Raw genomic sequence first — 12,717 nt, 5'->3', positions numbered from 1 at the left:
TTTTTTCGGCCTTATGTACTATGTTACTATGTTAATATGTTACCTGACAGAAAGTGACAATGAATCCACATCTTTGCACAGATTTGGCCTTTTAAAGGCATGTGGTCCTAAAATTTGGATCAGCTGAAAAACAGCCTGTTTCAGTTTAATCGTTATTTTCAATTAATTGAATGCTCAAAAAATGTTTTGTCTTACTCTCATTTCTTCTTGTTGCATGTTGAAGCTCTACTTGGAACCTTGTTAAGATCCAACAATGTAAAATAAGATTTTTTGCCATTTTTCCAGTGGTCTTACTCTTAAACTTTTGATTAGGACTGTATTAGAGAACTTACCTGTAGAAGTGGTTTTGTTCATACCATGGCTTGAACTCCATAACCCTGCCATTAATTTGGCTACTGGCAAAGTTGAGAAGTGGGGTCCTAAATGTTTTTCCTATTGTTTACTGGTTGTCCAGGCTGGAATCACAATTGAATTTAAAAACCTCCCTCTGCACATTAGTGACTTTATTAATGTTTTTCCTCATCTGATGTTGAGAAGCTGGCACCCCACAGACCATATGATTGTGTCATTAATCTCGTTGCAGGATCTAAGTTTCCAAAGGGGAGTATTTATAATTTATCCGGTCCTGAGTGAATCTCTATGAAGGAATATCTTAAAGAAAGTTTATTAAAAGGTCATAGTAGACCCTCTGTTTCACCTATGGTGGCAGGGTTCTTTTTTGTGGAGAAAAAGGATGGAAGTTTGAGACCCTGTATCGATTATAGGGAATTAAACAAAATCACTATTAAAAATCAGTATTCCCTACCATTGATTCCAGACCTGTTCAATCAGTTGCTTGGGGCCTGTTGGTTTTCTAAGCTTGATTTAAAAGGAGCCTACAATTTGATTCGTATTAGAGAGAGGGACGAGTGGAAGACAGCTTTTAACACTCCTGAGGGTCACTTCGAAGATTTGGTCATGCCGTTTGGTCTCTGTAATGCGCCAGCGGTATTTCAAAACTTTGTTAATGACATTTTCAGGAACTTTATTGGCAAATTTATGATAGTTTACTTGGATGACATCCTGATCTTTTCACCTAGTTGGGAATCCCATGTCACCCATGCCAGGCAAGTGCTGGAAGTTCTTAGGGAAAATTAATTATTCGCCAAGAAAGAAAAGTGTATTTTTGGGGTACAAGAGATTTTGTTTTTAGGTTATATACTTACCCCTCAATCTTTTAAGATGTATCCAGGGAAAGTACAAGCCATTCAAGAGTGGGTGAGACCTTCTTCCCTTAAGGCGTTGCAATGCTTTTTGGGGTTTGCTAATTATTATCAAAAATGTATTAAAAGCTTTTCATTAATCGCTAAACCTCTGACCGATCTAATCAGGTCATCTGAGGCCATAGAAGCCTTCGAAACCCAAAAGAGGTATTTCGGTAACGCCCCGGTCCTGATTCAGCGGGATCAAGAAAAGCCGTTATTGTCGAGGTCGATGAATCTGAGGACGGAGTAGGAGCAGTTCTCTCTCAGGGATCATCTATCCTTACTAATTTAAGGCCATGTGCGTTTTTCCCCTGCCGAGAGAAATTACGACATTGGGAACCGAGACCTGCTCGCTTTTAAATGGGCTTTTGAGGAATGGCAACATTTTTTGCAGGGGGCTCAGCATTGCATCACTGTTCTTACGGATCATAAAAATCTATTGTTTCTGGATTTTGCAAAATGTTTGAATCTTAGACAAGCAACGTGGGCATTATTCTTTACGGGTTTTAACTTTTCTATTACCTTCAGGCCAGATTGTAAAAATGTAAAAGGAGATGCCTTGTCCCAAAATTTTCATGCTTTTCAACCGCCAGACACTCCTCCTGAACCTATTTTGCCTGCAGGTATCAATGTGGCCTCAATGTCCTCTGATCTTACCACCGAAATGAAGGCGGCACAACATCTAACTCCGGTACAATCTTCCCATGATAAATTGTTTGTTCCAGTTCACTTACGTCTCTGGCTTTTGGGTTTGTGTCATAATTCAGTGTTATGTGGACACCCCGGTGTTTATGCCACCAAGGAACTCATCTCCAGGTCCTACTGGTGGCCCACATTATCTAGAGATGTGAACTTGTATGTGTCTTCATGTTAGGTATGTGCCAGAGCCAAAACTCTCAGAACTCGCCCGGCTGGTGAGTTATAACCACTGCCCATTCCCAGTAGACCGTGTTCACATATTTACATGGATATCATCACTGTCTTGCCAGTCTCCGAGGGTAAGTCGGTGGTATGGGTAGTGGTTGATAGATTTAGAAATGGTGCATTTTGTTCCACTGGCAAAGCTCCCTAAGTTTTAGACTTTGGCTTCTCTGTTTGTGGATCAAGTGGTATGTCTTTATGGGATTCCAGAGAATGTTGTCTCGGATAGAGGCGTTCAAGTTATTTCTAAGTTCTGGAGAGCCTTCTGTCATAAATGTGATATTTCTTTGTCCTTTTCTTCCGCCTTTCACCCTGAAACTAACGGTCAAACCGAACAGTTGAACCAGTCATTGGAACAGTCCTTGAGATGTTATGTTTCTGATAATCAACTGTTCTGGGTGCGACATCTACTTGGCTGAGTTTGCTATCAATAACCAGGTGAACTCATCCATGGGAGTGTTGCCATTCTTCTGTAATCTTGGGTTTCATCCACAATTTAATTCTTTGTCGCCGTCTTCTGCACAAGTTCTTGGAAGCAGATAAATTAGTTAGAGAACTGTGCACAGTTCAGTCAAACCTGAAGAAAGCCCAGGAGGTTCAGAAAATCAAGGCTGATAATAGACGCTCTCATGGGGTGGATTTTGTGGTGGGTGAGAAGGTATGGCTATCTACCAAAAATCTGTCTCTTAAAGTACCATCTAATAAGTTTGCTCCACGATTTATTGGTCCATACGAGATAGCAATAACAATACATGGATACATAAAAGATTAATACTAAATATAATGTGACATCAAATGAATCAAAAGTGACTTTTGATTTATTTGATGCCACGTTACAGGTGAAACTCGAAAAATATGAATATCGTGCAAAGTTCATTTATTTTAGTAATGCAACTTAAAAGGTGAAACTAACTTATGAGATAGACTCATTACATGCAAAGCAAGATATTTCAAGCCTTTATTTGTTATAATTTGGATGATTATGGCTTACAGTTTATGAAACCCCAAAGTCACAATTTTGAGGTACCCTTTGCTAAGGGGGTATGGATTAATTAGCTGACTAGAGTGTGATACTTTGAGCCTAGAATATTGAGCCTGTTCACTAAATTCTAATTTTAAGCTGCATTAATACAATTCCTTTTAAGTTGCATTACTGAAATAAATGGACTCTTGCATGATATTCACATTTTTCGAGTTTCATATTTAATATTAATCTTTTATGTATCCATGTATTGTCATTTGATGTAGCTGGACTATATGTCCTTATATTTTGGTTTAGTGGACTCTGTATGAGTGTTGGTTTCACATTTTCACCAACACTGTTCTATTGTATACAATATTTTATGTGTCTACGTCTTAGTTTTGTCTAATAAATATTGCCTTTTTATTTAATGGTATTTGTGGGATGTGTATTATTTTTTGGTGGTCCTCTTGACTGCATCTCAGTCTTCCTTATTTTTTGTATAGTTTGTTTTTGACCACCTTTTGCACTCCTGGTCTTTGATTCATACTAGCGTGCCCCCTTAACTGCATTGTTGTTACTTATTTCTTTGGGAGGTGATTTTTGTCCCTCCTTTCTAAGGGTGTGGCACCTTGTGGTGTATTCATATTGTGTGTGTGAGTTCCCCCTTTCTTTTGATATGGCAGCCATTTTAGAGGCCAAGGTAGCAGCTTGGAACTAGCAGGTGAAAGCTGTATTTTATGATTTGGACACAGATGTTGATAGTAATGACTTTAAACAACTGACTTTTGGATTGACTGAGGCCCATGGGTCATTTACCAGGGTTTGGTGGAACATTAGAAGTCTGAAGGAATATCTCAAATGTTCAATTGCTCTTAGAGGTTTGAGGGTACAAAACTTTCCAGCTTGGGAGGGCACGCCAGAGTTTAACACCAATTGGGAACTGGCTTTATTGCAGTGATCCAAGATCTTGATGGGGATGCTTATTGAACATGACAAAATTTTGCTTTGTGATGTAAAAATCAAGATTAAGGGTCTAGAGGATAGATTGAATAAACTGGATGTGGATAAAGTCAGCTTTCAATATTAAGCTACAAGCTACTTTGGAGAGTTACCATAAGGAAATAATGACTGGTAAGAAAACTAAATTGCAGAGGGGCAAGTTGGATTTTGAATGTAAACAGGCTTACAAATGGAAACATACAGGCAATTCACGCAGTGTGGACAGGGGCGCTCTAATGATGGCCCCCTTGCGGGCCGTAATGATAATGTGGCATCAAGTGGTGGAACTAATCGTTCCATGAGCAATACCAGTGATGATTTTATCTTAAAAAAGCGACGGCGGGTTAGGCTAGGATTACACAAATCCCAGAAAGAGAAAACATGGTCATCGGAGGGGCAACAGTCGACACCCCCCAACCAGCAAAAAACATCTCCAACAATAATAAATGAACATGGTACTAGTGTAACCATAAATTTTTCGAAATATACGTTTACGCAGGTTGAACAATCAGTTTTGGTAAGGGGCTTATGCTTTTCCCCTATGAACACATTGGATAAATTAGAATTTATCAAAGATGTTTATTTATTTTGCAGACAATTGTGTTTCAAAGCACATAATGCCCAACCATCCATATTGCATCAACTCCCGGGCAATGAGAGGGGAGTATTCATGGATCTGATGGATCTCTTAAAAGAAAATGAATGTGATTCAGGTAGGCAACAGTTCACACCGCGCAGACCTTCTATTATTACCCCCACACTTAGCCTCTTTCCCAATATTAATTTATTTTTTCAGGCTACGATTTTAGAAGTGAGAAAACTACAATCCAATCGTGTTAGTAACAAGAACTTGATCAATGCGGAACTTCAAGCCATTAGGAGCTTACAACAGAATTCCTCTTTTCTTATTAAAGAGGCGGACAAGGGAGGAAATTTTGTGCTGTGGGATACTGACCTGTATGTGAGGGAGGCCAGGAGACAGTTGGAGAATCGTAACTTTTATACCCCTTTGGCCATAGATCCAACGCAGACTTTCATGATTGAGATGGATAGGTTTCTTACTTCTGCATCCCAAATGAGCATTATCACCAAGAAGGAAAAGGACTTCTTGGAGGTTAAACAACCAGTGGTACCTACATTTTACCTGCTTCCAAAGCTACACAGGACATTGGTTGACCCCCCGGGGCGTCCCATTGTGGCGGGTATAGGGGGTCTGTGTGAACAGGCTTGTGTTTATTTGGATTTTGTTTTTACAACCATTTGTTTTAGGCCTCAAGTCCTATCTCAGGGATTCAATGCATCTGATTAAAAATCTTCAGCGGATCCAGCTCTTCCCCTGGGACTTTGGTTCTTACTTGTGATGTAGAGTCACTTTACTCGAATATATTGCATGTGGACGGAATTGCTGCAGTCCAATATTTCCTCCAAAGATCTACCCATGGAGATCCGGCACATCACACTTTTTTGGTGAGCCTGCTTGAATTTGTCTTGCACCACAATTATTTTGTGTTTCACGGTAACTTTTACAGGCAGATCTCAGGGGCAGATCTCAGGGACATATAAAATAATTGGCCCTTAACCGCCTCCAGACCGTCTAACGCAGGGATGCGTCCTGCGGGCGGCCGGGTTTTTCCTCATAGATGCATCGGTGCGTCATCTCGTACAATGTGAACAATACCACATGTGTGACACTTTTTTGCAGCCTAGGTGCACAAAGGGGCCCAAATTCCAATGAGTACCTTTTAGGAGGACATTTTTAGACATTTGGATTCCAGACTTCTTCTCACGCTTTAGGGCCCCTAAAATGCCAGGGCAGTATAAATACCCCATTTTGCAAAGAAGACACCCCAAGGTATTCTGTGAGGGGCATGGCGAGTTCATGTTAAATTTTATTTTTTGTCACAAGTTAGTGGAATATGAGACTTTGTAAGAAAAAATAAATAAATCATTTTCCGCTAACTTGTGACAAAAAATAAAAACTTCCATGAACTCACTATGCCCATCAGCGAATAACTTAGTTTACTTTCCGAAATGGGGTCATTTGTGGGGTGTTTCTACTGTTTGGGCATTGTAGAACCTCAGGAAACATGACAGGTGCTCAGAAAGTCAAAGTGCGTAAATTAATTTTTTTGCACCATAGTTTGTAAATGCTATAACTTTTACCCAAACCAATAAATATACACTTATTGCATTTTTTTAAATCAAAGACATGTAGAACAATAAATTTATATAAAAATTTATATAAAAATGTAGTTTTAGTTAAAAAATGTAGGGACAGTGGTAATAAAAGAATGAGAGGAAGAGTTTAGACAGAAGGACACAATGCTGGGTCTCACACCCTAGGTATCGTTGATTCTGCATGTATCCCCCCTCTCACTTTCAAGCCCTAGAGCGCCCCTTACATACGCAGGATGCCATGGAGGACCACCGCACCATTCTTCTGTGAACAATGCTCACCTAGCATTGAACAGATAATTGCACAAAATAGTGATCTTGTGCCTTTGAACTGTTGCTGCAAGCACTTGGGCACACCTTACTGAATAGTTGTGAAAAAACATATTGGCAACATCTGACCATAATGACTGATTCAGTATTTGGGAGTGAACACTATACTGGCTTTGAGCATTGATTAAAGTTGATCTGGGTTGATTACCTTTGATTATAACTGATTTGTGATTATTTGATAGAACATCTCTTTGGAATTTTGATTACTTCAGTTTGAATTATTACTTGGCATCTTGTGGTCATAAGTATACATTAGTCCCCTGAGGAATTGGTATATGCTGATGAAACGCGTCGGGACATGTTTTGATCATTAAAGGGATACCGCAAGGTCCCTAATATGTTGAGCAACACAGGTGTTTACTTAGATAGGTCTGATTAAGTCAGACAGGAACACGGTGTTGCGAATTCTATTTTTTGCTAGTTGTACATGTATGTGACTACCAGTGGCGTCAGGAGGGATTGGACCCGTTCATATCTGTCTGATGAAGCTGGGCAGTCTAAATTAAGGAAAGGATGCTCTAGGGCTTGAAAGTGAGAGGGAGATACAGGCAGAATCAGGGATACCTAGGGTGTAAGATCCAGCATTGTGTCCTTCTGTCTAAACTCTTCCTCTCATTCTATCATTACCACTATCCCTATATCGGGTCCCTTCCCAAAATTTGATCACTCTGCGGGATAATACATGCATGCAGTCTTTAGTTGTTTTCAATGCAACAATTTTTAATCTTTAAGGGCCAATTCTTTTATATGAGACTATCAAATGTTAAGTTTTATTAAGCTACCCATTATTTGTTAAGTGTTATTGGATCTAAGGGTTTAGCTCATAATATAAAATAACAGTTTGACCATCTTGATTTGGTTGTGTATAATTGGTGGGAGGAAACACATGTGTACCCCTTAACCCTTTTCAACAGACAGGTCATCGCTTGTTATCGTTACATCAATGAACTTTTGATAATTTGGCAGGGTACACAAGAGCAGGATTTTATGCCAATGTTAAATAGTAAATCATGTAATATCACATTGACTCACAGGATATCTGACACTTCAATCAACTTCTTGGATTTATGGATACAATTGGATAATAAGGGGATTCAGATTAGTGATGAGCGGGAGGTACCATATTCGATTTTGCGATATTTTGCGAATATTCGAATGAATATTCATTTTATATTCGTCGGAATCGAATATTCGTAATTATTCCAATTATCGCTAATAATATGCGATTAAATTAATCACGTATTGCGATTTTTTCTTTTGATAGTATAAGGCAACGTTCCTATGCTAATTGACGATGGCTAGGCTAATATGTGTATTTTACTAAATTTCGTAATATTGCTCTAACTTCGTCTTTTAGAATATTCGTAATATTCTAAAAGACGAAGTTAGAGCAATATTACGAAATTTCGTAAAATACACATATAGATTGTAATTTAGCTAATCCTTTTTTTTCTCTATTTTTTTTTGCCTCTTCTGAACTTAAGTTTTGTAAAATATGTACACTATTAAAAAAATTACTATAGCAGTATATTAGCTAAATTACAATCTATATGCATTTTACGAAATTTCGTAATATTGCTCTAACTTCGTCTTTTAGAATATTCATAATATTGCTCTAACTTCGTCTTTTAGAATATTTGTTATATTGCTCTAACTTCGTCTTTTAGAATATTACAAATATTCTAAAAGATGAAGTTAGAGCAATATTAAGAATATACGTAAAAAGTTGAAATCGCAATGCGATTAATATAACTCGAAGTAATCGCATGGAGATTTCAACTTAGCACTGCTATATTCCATATTAGGCTAGAATTAACGAATATGGAATATAGCAGTGTTAAGTTGAAATCGCAATCCGATTATTTCAAGTTATAATAATCGAATTGCGATTTCAACTTAACACTACTATATTCCATATTCGTTAATTCTAACCTAATATGGAATATAGCAGTGCTAAGTTGAAATCGCCATGCGATTACTTCGAGTTATATTAATCAACTTTTTACGTATATTCTTAATATTGCTCTAACTTCGTCTTTTAGAATATTCGTAATATTCTAAAAGACGAAGTTAGAGCAATATAACAAATATTCTAAAAGACGAAGTTAGAGCAATATTACGAAATTTCGTAAAATACCCATATAGATTGTAATTTAGCTAATATGGAATATAGCAGTGCTAAGTTGAAATCACAATGCGATTACTTTGAGTTATATTAATCGCATTGCGATTTCAACTTTTTACGTATATTCTTAATATTGCTCCAACTTTGTCTTTTAGAATATTTGTAATATTCTAAAAGACGAAGTTAGAGCAATATAACGAATATTCTAAAAGACGAAGTTAGAGCAATATTACGAATATTCTAAAAGACAAAGTTAGAGCAATATTACGAAATTTCATAAAATACACATATAGATTGTAATTTAGCTAATATGGAATATAGCAGTGCCAAGTTGAAATCGCAATCCGATTAATTCAAGTTATAATAATCGAATTGCGATTTCAACTTAACACTGCTATATTCCATATTCGCTAATTCTAGCCTATTAGGCTAGAATTAGCGAATATGGAATTTAGCAGTGTTAAGTTGAAATCGCAATTCAATTATTATAACTTGAATTAATCGAATTGCGATTTCAACGTAATTCTCAAATCCGACAGTACATTCTAGTATATGGAGACGTTCCCATGGTGATGATGAGCACGGAAGTCGGCAGAAGCGGCAACGGGCACTGACTGGAGCAGCTAAGAAGCCAGGAATCCAAAGGACAGGTAAGAACAACTTTAGGGAAGTGGGAAAGAAAAAAACATAACAATAAAAAAAAAACGAAAAAAAAAAAAAAAAATGAATATTCGATTTCGCGAATATATAGAACTATATTCTAAATATTCACGAAATCGCGAAATTGCGATATTCGAGAAAAAAAAACGTAATTCGAATATTCGCGCTCAACACTAATTCAGATATCGCTATATCGTAAACAGACAGCAACACTGCATTTCAACAGCTTTCACCCATCTCATCTACGAAGGGTAATACCTGAAGGACAGTTTCTTAGATTGAGTCGCAACTGTACAACCATGCCAGATTTTAATGAAGCATCTAGCGATCTGACTACACAGTTCCGGTCACGTGGTTATCCTAAGAAGGTGATATCAGAAGCATATGAAACAGCAAAAAGGGCTGATCATTCGGAACTCTTCAAGCCTAAACCTAGAACACAAAGTAGCAAAGTGCATCTCATTACCAGGATTAATAAATCAATGGCATGATCTTTATAAAGTGTTCAATACACATTGGTATCTTTTGTTGGCTGATTCTAAGTAACGTGATTATGTTAACTCACGTCCAAAAATGATTGCACGGAGAGCTCAGAGTTTACGAGACAAATTGGTACGTAGCTATTTTCAAAGACCTACCCAGAGTTTGGGTAGAGGGGTCAGATTACGGGGCACATGCCCCTGTGGCAATTGTAATATTTGCCAATTTATGATCAGCACTGATTCTTTCTCTACTCGAAAACACTCTGAAAAGGTTTCTCTCAGACATTACACCAATTGTCGTACCCAAAATGTTGTATATGCACTTATTTGTAAATGAGAAGATTTATGTTGGCCAGACCAGTCAGGAACTACGCAAAAGCATTCAACAGCATTTATCAAATATTGTTCTGGCACAACCTGACAGGGCTCAAGCTAAAAAAAAACTTGACTTCAGTGGCTGCGCACTTTTTGTATCCTCATCAGTGTAATATTCATGGGTTAAAAATTGCTAGACTTGGATTGGTATGCAAAACTTTGAGGGGGGGGGGGTTCAGTCACTTCACAATTACTTCCTTTGGAATCCAGATGGATTTTTTTCTTTGAATTCATTAGCACCTCATGGATTGAATGAGGAACTCACATTTGTGGGCATTTATAGTTAAAGGGAACCTGTCACCGGGATTTTGTGTATAGAGCTGAGGACATGAGTTGCTAGATGGCTGCTAGCACATCTGCAATACCCAGTCCCCATAGCTCTGTGTGGTTTCATTGTGTAAAAAAATATGATTTGATACATATGCAAATTAACCTGAGATGAGTCCTGTCCCTGACTCCTCTCACGTACAGGACTCCTCTCAGGTTCATTTTCATATGTATTAAATAGTTTTTTTGACACAATAAAAGCACACAGAGCTATGGGGACTGGGTATTGCCGATGTGCTAGCGGCCATCAAGCAACCCATGTCCTCTGCTCTATACCCAAAATCCAGGTGACAGGTTCCCTTTAAGTGATCACTTTGTACTTTCACATTCTTTTTTTCACTGGATTATTAATATTATTATTATTATTTTATTTATTTTTTGTATTCTTTCACTTTATCTTTCACATTTATTTGCGGCAGTACACAGTTTTGCACTGCGGAATATAACAAATAATAAAAAGTAAGGGTTGTTCAACTATCCTTTCCTGTTCATGTGGTTTTTATCACGTTTTTCAAATGTATCACTCATGAGATATAATCATAATTTTAAACCATTCTCTTCCGGCCACATGATCTAGACGCGCTGCAACCCTGGGGACGCCAGTGAACTTACAATGCCTCTGGCTCACACTCCATTGGTGGAACGCATATTCCGTTCCCCTGCGGCCATTTTCTTCCGGCCACATGATTTAGACACTTCCTGTGGCTTGGCCATTGTGCGTATGTGCACTGCGACCCTGGGGACGCCAGTCAACTCACACACATACTGTCTACACCACAGGTGAATAATATTATTGATATAATTGTTTTAATAAGTTTATTCAGTTTATATATGACACACTTTTATATGGTCCACTACCCTTGACAATACTAGCTAATTCCTCAGGCTGATGTTAAAAGCTGAGATCTTTGTCAATTATATGACATGATTTCAGTTCTTAAGCATCCCTTTTGAGCTTTGATACATGTAGAACTTGCCACACCTCCTGTTTCTTTGGAGTCAGTCATGCACTAATGTGACTCCTTCTTGGCTTTGACGAATGTCTGAAAGAGCTCTATGATCATAGGACCTCACTTTAGATTGTTCATTAGTTTGACCAATATTTTAGGTTAATAGAGGTATTACAATTCACTGCAAAAAATAGTGTCTATAACCGGGTGAGAAATTCCTCCGAAAGTGGTCCGCAGACAACGGCAATCCCCAGCAAAAAATGCGTACAATGGAGGATGCTGGTGCGGACCGCATGCACCACAAGAACATCTTACACAAAATGATGCATTGTGCAGATGAAAAAATATACATACAAAAATCACTGCAAAAAATGCACCAAAATGATACGCAACTGACAATACTAGCTAAATCCTCAGGCTGATGTTAAAAACTGAGAACTTTGCCAATATCTTCCAGTCAGGATCATATCGGAGCCCCTCATGCACCACGTCACGGTGTCTCAGCACGCATGGGGTCCTACCACTCAACTGCCTGTGGTGTGTGAACAGGGTCTGAAAAGTGCAATTAAGGCCTCATAGGATTTAGCTAGTATTGTCAGTTGCGTATCATTTTGGTGCATTTTTTGCAGTGAATTGTAATACCTCTATTAACCTAAAATATTGGTCAAACTAATGAACAATCTAAAGTGAGGTCCTATGATCATAGAGCTCTTTCAGACATTCGTCAAAGCCAAGAAGGAGTCACATTAGTGCATGACTGACTCCAAAGAAACAGGAGGTGTGGCAAGTTCTACATGTATCAAAGCTCAAAAGGGATGCTTAAGAACTGAAATCATGTCATATAATTGACAAAGTTCTCAGCTTTTAACATTAACCTGAGGAATTAGCTAGTATTGTCAGTTGCATATCATTTTGGTGCATTTTTTGCAGTGAATTGTGTATGTATATTTTTTTATCTGCACAATGTATCATTTTGTGTAAGATGTTTTTGTGGTGCATGCGGTCTGCATCGGCATCCTCCATTGTACGCATTTTTTGCTGGGGATTGCCGTTGTCTGTGGACTGCATGCGGAAGAACTGCTCACCCGGTTATCGACACGCTACAGTGTCTGGGTTTGGAGCATTTTCACCCATTTTCTGTGAGTTTTTGTCCTAACAGACGTAT

The sequence above is a fragment of the Bufo gargarizans genome, chromosome 2 (assembly GCF_014858855.1).
Source record: "Bufo gargarizans isolate SCDJY-AF-19 chromosome 2, ASM1485885v1, whole genome shotgun sequence".
Taxonomy (NCBI): domain Eukaryota; kingdom Metazoa; phylum Chordata; class Amphibia; order Anura; family Bufonidae; genus Bufo; species Bufo gargarizans.
The sequence above is the reverse complement of the archived record's forward strand: the minus strand, read 5'-3'. Positions refer to the sequence as shown.